A 15554-nucleotide genomic window follows, 5' to 3' on the forward strand; every position below is an offset into this window, starting at 1 on the left:
ACTAGGTAAAATCAGTGTCGGTGGTTTTAGTTGCTGCGGGGATCTTTCATTAACTTTCTGGAGGGGAAACGCTGCGGAACGGAGAAGCGCGTGTGAGGCGTTCTGTGTGTGCGCGCGCAGCACCCCCGGGAGTGGACACACTCCAGCCACATCAGCCTGTTTCTCACTGGTGGGAAATTTGGTATGGCCCAGAAAGCTGCCGAGGGGAAGCTGCAGTCTACGAACAGATTGAGGAGGAAGGTGTTAGGTAATTCTTCAAGTATTACTCTGTCCTAGAAAAAAATAAAAATTAGGAGAGAAAAAAAGCCAAGACAAGAGAGGAAAAACAGATGGTGCTTTGCAAAGAATGGTCCTGCAGTTCTTCTTTGTCTCTCAGTGGGGCTTCAAGTGTGAGTCCAGAATCCAGGCTGAGAGGGAGCAAGCTCACCACTGAGGAGAGGCCAGTGACAGCCTGTGGCCCAGGTGGGTCAGAAGCCCAGGAGGCTTACGCCCGGTGATGGTGGTGGGGAGGCCGAGGATCAGGTGCTGCCCCACCAGGAACATGCATGGAGGCCCACAGACATGGTGAGCCACGCGCCTGTTCTCACCCATTGAGAGGGACATAGCATGAACCCAGTGACAGGAATTTTGGCCAGATGGGTCAAGGTAAGGAAATTGAGCTAGAACAAGACAGGGCAAGTAGAGCTTACCACAGAGGACAAAAACAGAACACAAACATTTCATTAATGATTTTTAAAGATGTTACACAGTTTTAAGCCTTCTACCTATTCAGCAGACATCTCCCTTGCCTACCCTTATTGTCTCTTCAAGCTTCTGGACCCTCTCCAGTCCCCCATCAGCCTGCAGACACAATGGAGCCAGAGACCACGCCAGGGGCAGTAAGCCCCGCAGCCCAGCCAGGCCCTTTGGAAGTCCTTCAGCTTTTGGGAGCTACTGAAGATTTGAAGCCATTTGCCTGGAAGCAAACTGTCTAGTTCTGGCTCTGACAAATAGTATTCTCACAAGGTAGTATTCAATACTGGGATTTTAACATGAGGAATCGGAGATTAAATTATGAAATTAAAAAAAATATTTCCCTAAATACCAAAGAGTACACTGGTAAACTTAGTGATAGATAAAAAAAATTGTCCAGCATTGAAGAGAGGCCATTTTACATGCAGTATTCGATGTGCTCTGTGAGCAGGTAGGGACAAAGGCAACCCTTTTGGACGTTTTTATGTTAATGTGACATCGTGGGAATACACAGGTTGGAAGCCTTGGTGCAGTGGTTCTCACACTTGAGCAGGTGTTAGAATCACCTAGAAGGCTTATTAAAACCACAGATGGTGGGGCCCCAGCTCCGGTGTTTCTGATTCAGAAGGTCTGGGGTGGAGCTTCTAATAAGTTCCTGGGCGATGGTGATGCTGTTGCTGCTGGGCCTGGAACTGCACTTCGACAACCAGTGACCTACTGCATTGGGGATACAGATACATACGTAAAAGACATTTGTACTCACTCACTCACATCTGCACCTGGACTCTGGCGGGAAGTGCAATGGAGTTTAATAAAGCTCACACTTGTTGACTCGACCAGAGATCACTGCTGGCAGTGAGAACCGAGGCGTTCTGGATTCCTGGGGTGCGCTGCTGGACGCAATGAACTTGGGGTGGAGGAAAGAGGCCTGGGATATTAGAATGCTAGAGCTGGAAAGGAAATGGGAGAAAGCATGATTACATATGGGTGTCAAGTCAGAGCTTTGAATTCCAATTCCAGCTGTAACACCAGCTTTGCAAACTTAGCAAGTTACTTAACCCCCATGAACCCACCTTAGTTTCCTCTTCTGTAAAACTGGGACCCCTAAATACTTGTGTTTCCATCTCGATTCTTGGTTGCCATCAACTGAAGTCTACTTTGGCTGATTAAAACAGAAAAGGAAGTTATTTGCTAATCAATCAGTAGTATGGAAAACAAATAAAAGGAGGCTGTTGAATAAAAGAGACAGACATGAGACATAGAGCCAAAGGCAACTGGTGAGCTTTATTTGGATCTTGATCCAAGAAAACCCACCGTAAAAAAGACAACAACTGGAGCCCTGGTTGGTGTGGCTCAGTGGGCTGAGTGCCTGTCTGTGAACTGAAAGGCCGGCAGTTTGATTCTGTCAGGACACGTGCCCAGGTTGTGGGCCAGGCCCCCACTTAGGGGCGTGTGAGAGGCAACTGATCAATGTTTCTCTCCCTCTCTTTCTCCCTCCCTACACCTCTCTCTAAAATGAATAAACTCTTTCTTAAAAAGATGATTGGAGAAATTATAACATGGCTGGCTCGGTGTTAGATGACATTTAGGAATTAGTGTGGGTTTTGTTAAGTATGACATTGTTATGGAGGTTACGATTCTTAAAGAAGCCTTAACAGAGGCCACTACACTAAGGTATTTACACATGAAATAACACAATGTCTGAAACTTACATTTAAAAAACTCTTAGGGACGAACTCATGAAGAACACAGCTCAGACTTGTCTCAGCAAAGTAGACTTGACACCTCAAAGGACAGCAGGTTTAATAGGGACATTATTGTCATTGACACCAAGCTAGCCACGGAGGCTGCAAGAATGATTAACTGGCATTTTTAAACATAAAGTGGGAGATGTCTCAGACATTAAGATGCATAAGGTAAGAAATTGCCCAAGGTCAGAAAAGGGATTTAATTGGCTGAAAGATTAATAATGTCCACAACATGCACATAACAGGTACTCAACACATGTCAGTGCTCACCTACATCCCCATCCCTGAGATGCATATATGTAAGACTTTCTTCCTCTGCATCCTAGGTAGATGGGTCTCTAATCCAAATAATGTGCTAATTTCCCTTTAAATAATCTAAATGCCAGGAAGTTCACTCATGACTTTAAGATAAGAATTATACAATTATGGGACTCCATGAGGAGGAGGAATTGAGTATTTCATCCCAACTGCACAGACGAGGGAAGCGGGCCAGCGGGGCTGAGTGATGTGCTTGAGGTCGCATGGCTGGGTCACATTCCTGGTCAGTGGAGAGAGGATCCAGGACGGAAACGCCACAGTCAACTTCAGGGACCCTGATAAGGAAGCAGTGCTTATTAGGGAGTGGAAAAAAGAGCCCGAAGCATTACTGAGGGGTGGAAGGGGACTGGAAACTGATCTACCTCTCTGGAAGACAATTTATCAATATCTGACAGTGAGAGCAACTTTTGAGAATTTGTATCTGTCAGGTTACCAGGAATATTGTTCAAAGGTATGTAAATAAGATTGTTCATTGCAGTATTGTTTAAAATACTGAAAATTTGGAAACAACTCAAATGTTCAATAATCATAATCCCATAGAATAATTAATGGCACAACTAATAAAATATCATAGAAAATACTTCCTAATAGGAGAATCTTTTATCATATTTTATTGAGAGGAAAGAAGTTAACAGAATTATAAGTACAGCATGATCAGTTCTGATTTTTTAAATTATGTGACACCTGTACTCTGCCCTTATTAGGTCATTTCTAATGAATCATCACAGTATCACTCAAAACTCTGGATTGCAAGTAACAAAACCTCAATAAAGATTGCTCCAGCTCTTTGCTACTATCATTACACAGAACTTTTATGCGGAATCCTAATGAGGCCTCTCTATGCTAGTCTACCATGCAGAACATGAGCAGGATGTAGAATAAACTCACTCCTTTCCATCAGGCACAAATGGATGACAGTGATTGTCGGTCTGTCCTTTGCCATTTCTCACAACCTATGCCCCATCCATTGATGAGCACTGTGCATTGGCCCCAGCAATTTGTGCAGCAAATATGGAGGAAAGAAAGAAAACCTGTGACTTGGTCCTCAAGGACTTCATCCTCTCTTTGGGAAACACAGGTCTGTAGCTACCAAGTATGCTGGGTTTTGTGGAGAACAGGTAGGAAGCAGGAGACCCAGTCCCTGCAGTGGAGACGTAAATACGTACAGCACCTGAATAATCATGCAAGAGGGTCTGTGACCAAAGGTCCCAATGGAGGGCTGCAGCCTGGTTGTGCTGCAGAAACAGAGGGCAGTGTGGAGAAGGTGGTCGGAAAGGACTTTCCAGAAGAAGACAGACAGTGTGGCTGAAAAGCACCAGTGCTTTGTAGAGCAAGGTTCCAGGAGGGGAATGCTTTTCAAGCAGATGACTGGGGATGCTTGCAACAGGACAGTCTGAAGCAGTCAGCTCTCTTAGAACAAACATAAGGTTTTGTTAAGATTTAACAAAATGTTTTAAACATAATTTTTTCTTTGTTTTAAGTCACCTGTGTACAACAGAAATTCACTATGCTGCTCTTGTAACTTGCTGCAGAAATGATGAGATCAAAGTTTTTAATAAAATAAGAACTCTTAGAAATCAACAAGAAAAATATAAAAGGATTGAGATGATGGATGTTTTACAGAAAAAATTTACAGGACTGGATAACGGAAATAAGTAAGGCTGGGTCAGCAACTGAGGGTGTCTTCCTAGATTCAGCTGGTAAACCCCAAAGTTTATCCAACTGAGGGATAATTATCTTCTGTCTTTTATTACTCTCTCCTAAAATACAAATACTAAAAATGACAAATGCCCAAACAATACCATTGAGGGTTAGCAACATTAGTTTTTATCCCAAAAGTCCCAAGTTTGTATTTCTCAATCTTGCTGAGATAAGTCAAAAACAAAACTAAAATACTGGCAGGAAAAGAAAACTCTTTATGACAAAATAATAATGATAAGTTTGTTTAGGTGTTTCCCAGACTTTTGTCCCTAGTAAATGCATTCATTAATAAAGAACCAGGCATTGTGAAGATTGATAATTTTAGGCAGTGTGTCAATTTTGACCATTTAGGCAATTTTGACTGCTGTCACTTTTCAGATAAGAACACTAATGATATTTTTTTCTAGTTTATTACAACGAATTATATTGAGTGAATAGGAAAACAAAAACAGTTTATTGTCATTTCAGGAAGCACATCTGCTTGTTCCCAATGAGGCTGCCATTGCATGTTGAAGCCTCGCTCTGGAGTAAGTGAAGCCTTGCTCTGGCTCTCGCTGTATCTCAGGCTGGTTCTGCTCACCGGCAGACACGGGTATACACAGCACCATCCTACCTCCCTCACACAAACTCACCCACAGAGGTACACCCACCTGGGTATCCAAGGCCCATGCTCTCTCTCCTTACACTGCAGAAGGCTTGCTTGCCGCACAGATTGGGTGTGGTGGATTGTGTGGATGGTTACTAACGTACGTTTCCCTTTCCTGGGTACACCATTGACATTAGGCTTGCCACATGATTTATTTGTGGTGTCCAATGAAATGTGAGCAAAAGTTACATGTGTCACATCTGGACAAAAGCTTTACAAGTCATTTTGGGCTTTGCCACTATCCATTTCCCTTTGCCCTGGACCCAGATGGCGATGGGTATATCTTCCTGTGTTCTCAGACAGGGATCAGCACGATGATGGGGCAGACTGTCCCCAGTGCACAACAGACAAGCAGTGTGAGCAAAACATAACGCTCCAATGAGTTTGGGGCTGCTTATTACTGCAACAAAACTGAGCCTATTCTAATTAGTATACTGGACAGAGAAAAAGAAAATGTGGGAGCTCAAATGGGTGCTACTTCTACTAAGTGGTCCCTGGGTAAGAGTTCAGTTACTTAATCTTTGAGTCCCACCCAGGACCTGGACACCAGTGAGCCTCTCGTAGTGGCCTTTTGTTGAGATGGTCCTTGTTCCTCTCTACTTAGGCCCCATTAAATTCAGCTTGTTATCTCCCAGCCCCACCCATATCTCTGCTCTCTCATCACCTCTCTGCCTAAAGCCTAGGGAAATCTTAGAAGTCCCGGGCGAGGCAGGAAGCACTGCTCACAGTCATGTTTTCCCCAAATATTTTCTCTCTGTGGAAGCCCTCTACACGTCCCCAAGGGATAAGGATTTTGAGAGCTAATGCCAGCAAAACATTTTTCTCTGCCTGAATCCTGTCACAATTCTCCCTGGAGGCAATGAAAAGGGAGCTAATACTTAGCTATTTGAATCGAGGACAAGTAACACATTGCTTAATATTTCACAATTATTACATTGCCACTGATTTTGAAACTTCTTATTTGGAATAACACCTATGGCTTATATTTAAAGTACCTTATTTGTAATACTCTTTTCTTCTTTGACATTGATTTTTGTTGATAAGTCTGAAAAAATGGATCAAAATGGGATGTCCAATTTCTTGAATGCCTGGTAAATTCTGATGAAAATTTCACTAAAAAATTTTATTAAAAACAACTGTGGTTGGACACCTTCTGCCCTAAGGCATTTGTAAATACAGAAGTACAGAAGCAAATATATTACAAGATGAGAAAATACACAGCTCAGAAAGGCATAAAGTCCATCAGGGCAATACAACATATATTGGTTCACCATTAGACTTCTTGCACAGTGACCAGCACATAGTATGTGCTCAGTAACCTGGTGTTGAATGAACAAATAAATAAGAACTTTAGGAAGTGAGCAGAAGGGAGAAGACACTTCCAAACAGACTCTTGAGTGAAGGTTCCTTACCAGAATATGGACTCCAGCTGATCTTTGGAGGAAAGGCACAGAAAGCAAATGAAAGTCAACTCCATTTTTCTCCTCGCCTTTTAATAAGTGTATTAAACATGGTAATTGTCAGATGTTTCTGGTTTATTTACACACATGTGTTTGTGGCCTAAATAAATATAAGCCGGATTCAGTCAGATCTCTAAGGGTGATTCCACATAAACTCAGCTTTGTCCATGCCCACTCTCCGTCCCTGCCTATGTTAGAGTCGCCACCATGCAAGGCCGCTAGATGATGGTTTGATTGATATACTGATTTGATTTTGTGTCTTTAAATTTGGCATCAGTTCACTGAGAACAATTTTGGTAAGTTTCCTTTATGGTCAATGAGGTGCGTTGTTTGGCTAAATCACAGATACATGAAAGTTTTATAATATAAACCATTTGAAAATTTTCTTGTAATGAAATTTAAGAACTTTTCAGGGATAGTAACATGTGTGTGTGTGCTTGTGCATGCATACATGCACTCCTGCAAAACCTAAAACCTAGCTCTTTTAGAAAAATTTTGTTTTAATTTGCTCTCTGAAGTGGTTAGCCAAGGCTAGAATCTCATTTTTTCCTCTTTGGCAATGCTTTACAAAAAGCAACATATGATTATCAATTTCACTTTTTTATTCAATATTTTTTTGTGTGACCCTTTTGAGCTCAATGTTGTTTAAAGTCAAATATTTAAAAGTTTTTTAGAAAATGCTATTATTAATTAGCATGCAGGACTCAACACAACTGTGATTCTGTATTTCTTCAAGGGGAGACAAAAGTTTCACCAACTCTTTTAGCAACACTAAAATTCAGCCTTACACTTATGGCACTTGTCACATGATACTTTAAATAATCTTCCAAATGTCAGCTGTAATGTTATCTTCCCCTGCTAGGACAATAGATGGGCCTGAAATTAGCTAGAAAAAGACAGCTGGGTCTATCAGAGGCTCTTCAAGGAAGATGCCAGAACATCTTGATTAATGCCATCATTCCCTCTGGAGTTAATTTACAGGTTTCCCATCAGGTGTGTTGATGGAAAGTGGTCATACAGTTCTAGTAATTGCCCCGGATTCCTGCGCTGTTCTTCATCAGGGCCTCTAATAAAGTCTGAGTTGTAGCCTGGGGTTGATGCCAGACTGGAATGCAGGGAGGCTGAAAGCTGACACCAGTTCAACGGAGCAAAGGGCCCAGTGCTAATAAGGTTGTCTCCATGACAACCTGGGTATTTTCCTGGGGATGCATTTACACAGCAAGGTTAAAGTTCTGTGAAAGCAACAGCTGTTGTAAAAACAGTATATTAAATATGTTTAGGACTGTAAAATGTGCATTCTTCTCTGGCATTTCATTTTGGGAAATTCTGCAAGTGCAAAAAATGTATTTAAAACTGAATTACTAAATGGTGAGATATTTTCTTGACAAATTTCTTTTTTTAAAGGAAGTATGAGGAATTTCTTCATAATCCTTTTTTCTTAGCATTTATTTCCTTTCTTATTTTTTTATACCAAAAAAAATCCAGCCAGGATTCTGATCCCTTTGTATTGTCCAGTATGTCTGCAGTAAGTCACATGGCAAATAATTTGAGGGGAAAAAGCAATATGTATGCCCTGTAGCTGAAATGATTTGTCATGCTTCTTATTCGATTTTGTTCTTTTCTACTCACAACCTTTTAGTTTTTCATGCCAAATGATTATTCTGACAGGTTTTTGAAAAAAGAAACAAAGAATTTTTCAAACAGTCTGAAAAATATATTGATTTTTTAACAGAAAACTTTTTGTTTGTTTGTTCTTTGCAAACCCTGCTCCCCCAGGTTGATGAGACCAAGGCTACACAGATTTGCAAGAGGTGAGCTGACCTTAATTCAGGATTCTGCAAGTCAGTGAGCATCGCTGTGACATTCTGAACAGAGTGATCAACAAGCCCAGTTTGCCCTGGACAGAGGGCTTTCCTGAGGCAATGCCATTGCACCACCAGAACTGAGAATGTTCCAGGCTAACCAGGACTAGTTGGTCACTCTGGCATTCAAAGACATTGGTCAGCATTTGTTAATATGCCAGGCTCTGTACTGAGGTAGTGGGGTCCAAAGTCAGACATAGTCCTTGGTTTGCTTGTCTCCCCCAGTGATTTAGTGAAAAAATGCAGTAAATCAATCATGGCTCTCCACCGGAGTGTGCTCATACTATAATAAGAGATGATAGAGAATGCACCTTCATTTATAGGGTGTTGGAAGCCAAAGCACTCTCAGGTAAGTGTATGATGGGGCCCCTTTTCTGCCCCGCCATCTTTGTTGGATTCAAGGGCGCATCTGCCAACGGCCTCCTGACTCCCTGTGTCTACACCAGTAGAGGCCAGCATTGGCCAGGGCAGCGGTTCTCGGGGTTCTGCTCCTGGGGCCTGGAGATGGGGAACGCAAGAGTGCATCTATCTTGGCCAATTACAACAGGCCCAGTAAAACCAGTCATGTGACATTTCATTTTTGTTTCTTTCTCTTTAGGGACTGAGCAGGGCAAATGAATAACTTCTAAAAAAATCGGGGAACTCTCTGGCTACAGACAATATTTGCTGGGAATATTTTTCTCAATCAAATGAACCAAGATGTATCAGTTGCTGGGCTCTGTCTACTGCAGGTGGCCTTTGAAAACTCAAGGATATGTGACACGTTCTTCCTTCCCTTGAAAGTAAGCGCCATGAGCGTGGCCTACTCCCACTGTTTGGGAGTCAGGAAAAGGAGGCACCTAGCAGCGCTGCTAGAAACACATCTTAGAAATGAAAATGGCAGCTAAAGGGGTGCACATCTTGCTCTGTACTCTACTCACCAAGATTTTAACAAGAAAATCTTTCAGCTTGGCCGAATGCTCCAGCAGGATATTTCAACAGTGGGATTAAAATCCCCAAGTCAACTACCTAGAGTGGAAACTTCACATTTGAGGATTCATCCATTCATTCACTAGCTGTTTATTGAGTACTTGCTGCATGTCATGCTGTCTCTTGGAATACACATGTGACCAAAAATAGGGTATAATTTTATTTTTTCTAAAGATTTTATTTATTTATTTTTAGAGAGAAGGGAAGAGAGGGAGAGAAACATCAATGTACAAGAGGTACTTTAATCAGTATGTTGCTTCTTGCACACCCCCAACTGGGGTCCTGGCCGGCAACCCAGTCATGTGCCCTGACCAGGATTCAAACAGAGGATCCCTCGGTTTGCAGGCTGGCACTCAATCCACTGAGCAACACCACCTAGGACAGGTATAATTTTAATAAGCCCTACATTTCATATTTAATGCTGTCAAGTAATTTATAACAATCTACTCCATTTGTTTTATGGATAGGTGATAGGATTTTTCTTACTTTAAAACAAAGCTCAATTTTCAAGAGAATTCTATTCTGGCTTATTTCACACATAGAAAAGAAAGGTTAAATTTTTGTTCTTTATAAAACAGAAGAAGCTGTTTTGAGAAAGAACAGATACATCTATGATATTCCTAGTTAGACTATGACATAAAACTTGACTCTTTAAAAAATGAAATCAATGAGGAGGACAGCCACAAAACTGAGCCTAACAGGCGCCTGGGAAATAATCTTCTCCTGGGCCATCTCTTCCCAACATGCCATAGTTTGTTTTTTTTTTGTTTTGTTTGTTTGTTTTGTTTTGTTTTGTTTTTGTTTTGTTTTGGTTTTTTTTTGGAGAGAAGTGGGTGTAGGGGCAGAGAGAAACATTGATTTGTTGTTCCAACTTACTTATGCATTCATTGTTTGATTTTTGTATGTGCCCTGACAGGCATTCAAAGCCTCACCCTTGGCATATCTGGGCGACACTGTAACCAACTGAGCTACCTGGCCAGGGTCCAACATGCTTTTTAAGCATCTGAAAAGCCTAGCTGATTTCTACCTCAAGCAAATGTTATTAGAGGTCTAGGGCAAGTAGAGAGAGCTTTGAACTGTGGCTTGTTTAATGGCTTGGTTTTGATTTATAGTCCCCACTTAGAATATAGAAATAAATATTTTTAAAAACCAATTTCTCAATTTTGGAGAACAGGGAAGTCCTAGATTGAAAAACCCGAGTTCTAAAACTACCCTGGTGGACCAGTTTCAGTATGGAAAGAGGCCTCTAGAGGAGGCTTCGAGGATTGCACCTCTTGGGAATACCTAAATAGATTTTGCAGAATGGAGATGGTAGTGGACCAGAAATCAGGAGATGGAATTCCTCAAGCTGGCTTTCTCATTAGTCCATTGGTTATGCTTCTTTAGGAAAAATTATCTAACTGAACTAGGAGTCCATTTTCTCGCTTGGAAAAATGAGAGCTTGAGCTCTGTCTTCAGCCCTTCTCTTCCACACAGGTAGGTTGGGAGGTTCCCACTCCAGGGCTATTCCCTACCTCGAAGACAATCCCAGCTACCTGCATTTGGCACAGAGAGCAGTCCGGCAGCTTCTAAGGGAAAAGCATCTCCACTCTTAGTGAATCCTTTTAAAATGTTAATACAGCAACAGATGGGTGTGCTACCTGATATCTTTCTGATGATAGATTTAGTACCTTTCTTAAGGGGGGGTGGTTCAATGATTCTTTACAACTGAGCATGAGAAAACTTGAGAAGAACATATGTTGCTTTCTCAAAACCTAAATTTTCCTAAACTATAAACCTTTTCTGGATAGATCAATTTCATCTATGTAGCACCTTGTTGATTCGAAACATATACAATCGGCCCCTTAATGTCTAATTTGCTCAAGCATTTTTGGATGTAAGTTTTCATAAGTTTCCAGGAAGCTACCTTGTAGTATAGCCAGTTTCCCAGAACCTAAAACAAATTAGATTAATCATGTTAGAAACTACATAGAAGTGCCTTGTTGGGGCCGATTTGGGCAAGCCCCAATACCTCTCCTGTTGGCCAACAGCATCGAGGAGGGCTTAGAGCCACCCACCCTGCACAGGAACAGCACTGTGACCCTGAGCCTCAGTGTGGCTTCATTTCAGGTGGCTCTTCAAGCATCTGATCAGGTGCCAAGATCTTGTTCTCTTGCAGGAGAGAGCAAGCAACAGGCACAGTTTTCAGTGATTTTATTTACAGATAAGCATGGTTTTCAAACACTTGAGCTCAGGACTACCAAGGCTTTGCTTTCTTTAATGATCATCCAGCAGACCTATTTCTGCTCCTCTTGCTGATCGGCTGGGCATCTCTCCCCACCGCCCCTCCTGTTCTGCACTTCTAAAAGGCACCGCATCTGGGCATGGATGGGGTATTGACAAGCCTTGGAGAATGCATGGCACTGACAGTACCTGGCTCTTGATTTGCCGTTGTTGATTTCTTTCGAGAGCAGCTTAAATTCTTCTCCTGTGTCGCAGAGTTGTCTGCAGGGACTCCACCCTCGCCATGTGTTCTTAATCCATGAGCTCCCAGCGTGTGCAGAACCGGCCTGCTGCCGCACGAGGCTGAGTTGACTCCCAGCACTGTCATTTGATCTCTCCCCTGCTCTCTCCAGCATTTGGGAACTGAAAATATTTACTTTGTGTTGGCCTGACAAAACCCAGTAAATAGCAACTTTTGCAGGGCTCAGAACACACACCGAAGGAGTTGAGAGAGAAGGGTCCTGATATCCCCGTTATGCTTACAAGACGGGGTTTTCTGAGCTGGGATGCAAAACCCAGCATCTGCAAGTCCCAGGTCCCTTTTGCCTCTGAAGTCAGAATTGACTGACCAGGGCTGTGGAAGTGAATGTGGAAGTATAATCGGCCCCCCATTTTCATGACTAAATCTCTCTATGAAAATGTAGCTGAAAAGGGTTTTCTGATCATTCTTACTGTTTCTATTACGAGGTTCCTCATTCACTCATTAGGCCTCCTAATCAATTTTTAGTGAGCTACCATCATTTTCTAGACTCTGTTCTGGGTGATGGAAATTCAATAGTGGACAAAAAGAATCTCCAACTGCAAAAAAAGAGAAACCAATAGAATACTTCCAGACTGAAACAAATAGGAAAGAAACAAACTAGGGGATTTGATAGAGAATAACTGTGGAGCCTTCTTAGATACGGGATGAGAGCAGACATTTCTGAGATGTTAATATTTGACTCAAGACCCAAAGGAAAAAGAGGAATCATGCGAAAACTATGGCAGACTAAGTTTTAAGGCAAAGGGAAGAGTAAATGTAAAGACCTCACTGGAACAGGAAAGATCTTCAAAACTTCAAGGAATGGAAAAGGTGTTAGAGTGCCAGGGATTAAGTAGTGAAAAGAATGGCATAGAAGGTATCTTGTTATCACTACATTTTTAAAGCTATAGATCCTTATTACCATCTTATTAATTTTTAATTCTTGTACTTGACACTACACCCATTTAATCACCAGGCCCATATATCTAATGTGTGATGTCAGCACATGAATTTCTTAATTTCATGAAATCAAGAAGCAGCAAAGTGAAGTACTGATCCTCTAAAGAAGTAGTAGAATGGTACAGGCCAGGCGGCTTGGTGATTCTACAATCCATGGCCACAGAACAACCTGCTCTAAATTTTGAATATTTATGTCCTATATTTCTCTGGAATCCCTGTCTTACATAACTTCAAGGCATCAGCACGCAGCCTGTCCAAGTGAGCCCAGAGTCATTCTAAGCTGAGTTGACAGTTGGCACCATGCAAATGGTGGGTGTGGGGCTCTGCCAGACCCAGCTGGCCAGGGATCCTGTCTCTGCCCTCGCGCCCTGTGTCCGTGGGGAGGTCTCTGTCTTCCTGAGGCTCAGCTTCCCTGTTAAATGGAGACAGTAACACATAGTTCCTAGTATAGATATTGTGAGATAGTACTTAAAAGAATGTTCTAGTATATTTTTAAAAAACTATATGATAAATTTTACACCCCACTAAGTGAATAAATAGAGTCATATTGAATTATAATCACATCCAAATGAGGACTTGGGGCATAGCTACCCAAATGGTGGCTTCTGCTCTGAGCACTTGTCATTTGAGTCAATTAATTTTATTTGTATTTATTTTTTAAAGATTTTATTTATTTTTTATTTCAAGAGAGGGAAGGGAGGGAGAAAGGGAGGGAGAGAGAGAAACATCAATGTGCGGTTGCTGGGGGGTCATGGCCTGCAACCCAGGCATGTACCCTGACTGGGAACCGAACCTGCGACACTTGAATCAATTAATTTTAAAAGCAGAATGGTATGTGGGGAAGATGAGCAAAAATGCTCTGAGAATATTCCAAGGAGAATCATCACTAGAAAAGAGACTGGCTTCTGTCTCTCAAAGGTCAAGTTGGCTGGGAAACTGGGACAGTCAGATACAGCTGGCTCAGGTAGGGGTGCCAGGCACCCAGCAGCTCTCATGAGTTTTGTCTCATGGTTTCCACCTGTCTCCAGCAGCATTTGTTGGCATAGCCGTGCCTGCCATGATTTCATGCTGGGAGCTCCTTAAAGATTCCTTATGCTTCCTGGAATTATCCACCGCATTAGGGCCATACTGACAAACGCCAAGTGGTATTGTTACCACTGAGTTCAGTGGGCCTCCGTCCCTTCTATAAAATAAGTCATGTGCTCTAAAGGATCACTTCAGTTTCTTCCAACTCTAGCATAAACACTCCTATGGTTCTATGAAAGTAATATCTTTCCGTACAGCTTGTTGTGATAGGTAAGGAAAGTGATGGCACAGAGCAGCTCGTTTACTTGTCCTGCATTTCTTGAGTCTGGGGCCAGAAAACGATTTTTCTTTGGATTAGGGGCTCAGTGGATCTTCCTGTCTTAGAGGCTGCTGGGGGGCAGCCATCAGCCAGACTATAACACTTATTTTTTCCTCTTACTTAATGTAGTAACTAGAGAATGTTACTCCTGGAGTAGTAACTAGAGTACTTAAAAACTAGAGAATGAATTATTTAGTCACTAAAGACATAACAATAGTGGAATGTTTTTCTTCCAAAATTTGTCAAGACACAATGAGAATCAATGTCCATTTGTGTATTTCTCTGCTGGCATATGTGGTTCCTGCAATTTTATAACTGTTGTCACCTCTAGGGTATACTTCTCATTTTCACTTTTACTCATTGCCTTAGTTCTCCCTGAATTTTTTTACTCTGGTATGTGGACTTGGTTTTAAGTTCAATGAAAAAGTTACTTGAATTTTTAATAGGGTTAAATCAGTAGACTCATTTTGGGAGGACTTACATCTTTATGATGTGAGTTTCTTCGACCACGAATTGACATGTTGTTGGGGCTAAACATTTTTATACTGTTCCTTCTACCTTCTAAGTTCTTCTGGCTGGGTTAATTATCAAATTAACAGACAGATAACAGGAGAAATTCAGAGTTTAATACAAGTGCATGGGGAATTTGCATAGGCATGATAATTCCATAAAAATTCCCAAGACAGTGAGACAACATTGGATACACAAGACATTTTTGGATAAAGGAGAAAGGAAGGGAACAGGGCCTGCCTGATGCCCTCTTATTTACTAAAGCAGTATCCTAAGCTCTCCTTCCTGAAGCGGGTTTCTCTGCCTGAGTTTCTTGGGCAGCAGAGGAGGTGGGGGATGGGGGGCCCCAGGTGGCCAGGCAGGTCAGAGTTTCTTTCTGAGTCTTTTGTTTCTTAATCAACAGCTTAAATTCAGCCTCCTCAAAATCAGCTTCAGGGAGGCAAAACTCTGGTCTCTTCAAAGTCTTTTCATTAATGTACAAGGCTAATTTAAAATGTCTTTATATTTCTTAATAAAGTTGTTGCTAAATATTTTATGTTTATGCTACTTCACAAATGAGGCTCTCATTATCTCCCAACTGATTTTTTCTATATATGAACTGTTAATTTTGTCAATTAATGTTGTATATTAATTTTGTGGTTGTCCACCTTTTTGAATATATGTATGTGTGGGTATATATACATATATAAAATGTATGTATGTATCATATATATCTATATCAAAATCCAGAAAATCTGTCACAAATCAATAAGGAAAAATGCAAAACCTGATAGAAAATCCAACAAAGACTAGAAGCAGGG

General features: G+C 41.6%; 1 long non-coding RNA gene across 1 annotated transcript; it reads right to left on the minus strand.

Annotated features, from left to right (window-relative positions):
- Positions 1-1451: 1451 nt before the first annotated feature.
- On the minus strand, positions 1452-11985 carry LOC123819576. Its single transcript, XR_006785842.1, has 3 exons — positions 11849-11985; positions 1806-1894; positions 1452-1682 (listed from the first exon to the last, which is right to left on the minus strand). It is a non-coding gene; the product is annotated as an uncharacterized LOC123819576 (long non-coding RNA).
- Between the last annotated feature and the right edge of the window lie 3569 nt (positions 11986-15554).

Source organism: Phyllostomus hastatus, unplaced genomic scaffold (genome assembly GCF_019186645.2).
Source record: "Phyllostomus hastatus isolate PE091 unplaced genomic scaffold, TTU_PhHast_1.1 phas_contig_34, whole genome shotgun sequence".
In the NCBI taxonomy this organism is placed as follows: domain Eukaryota; kingdom Metazoa; phylum Chordata; class Mammalia; order Chiroptera; family Phyllostomidae; genus Phyllostomus; species Phyllostomus hastatus.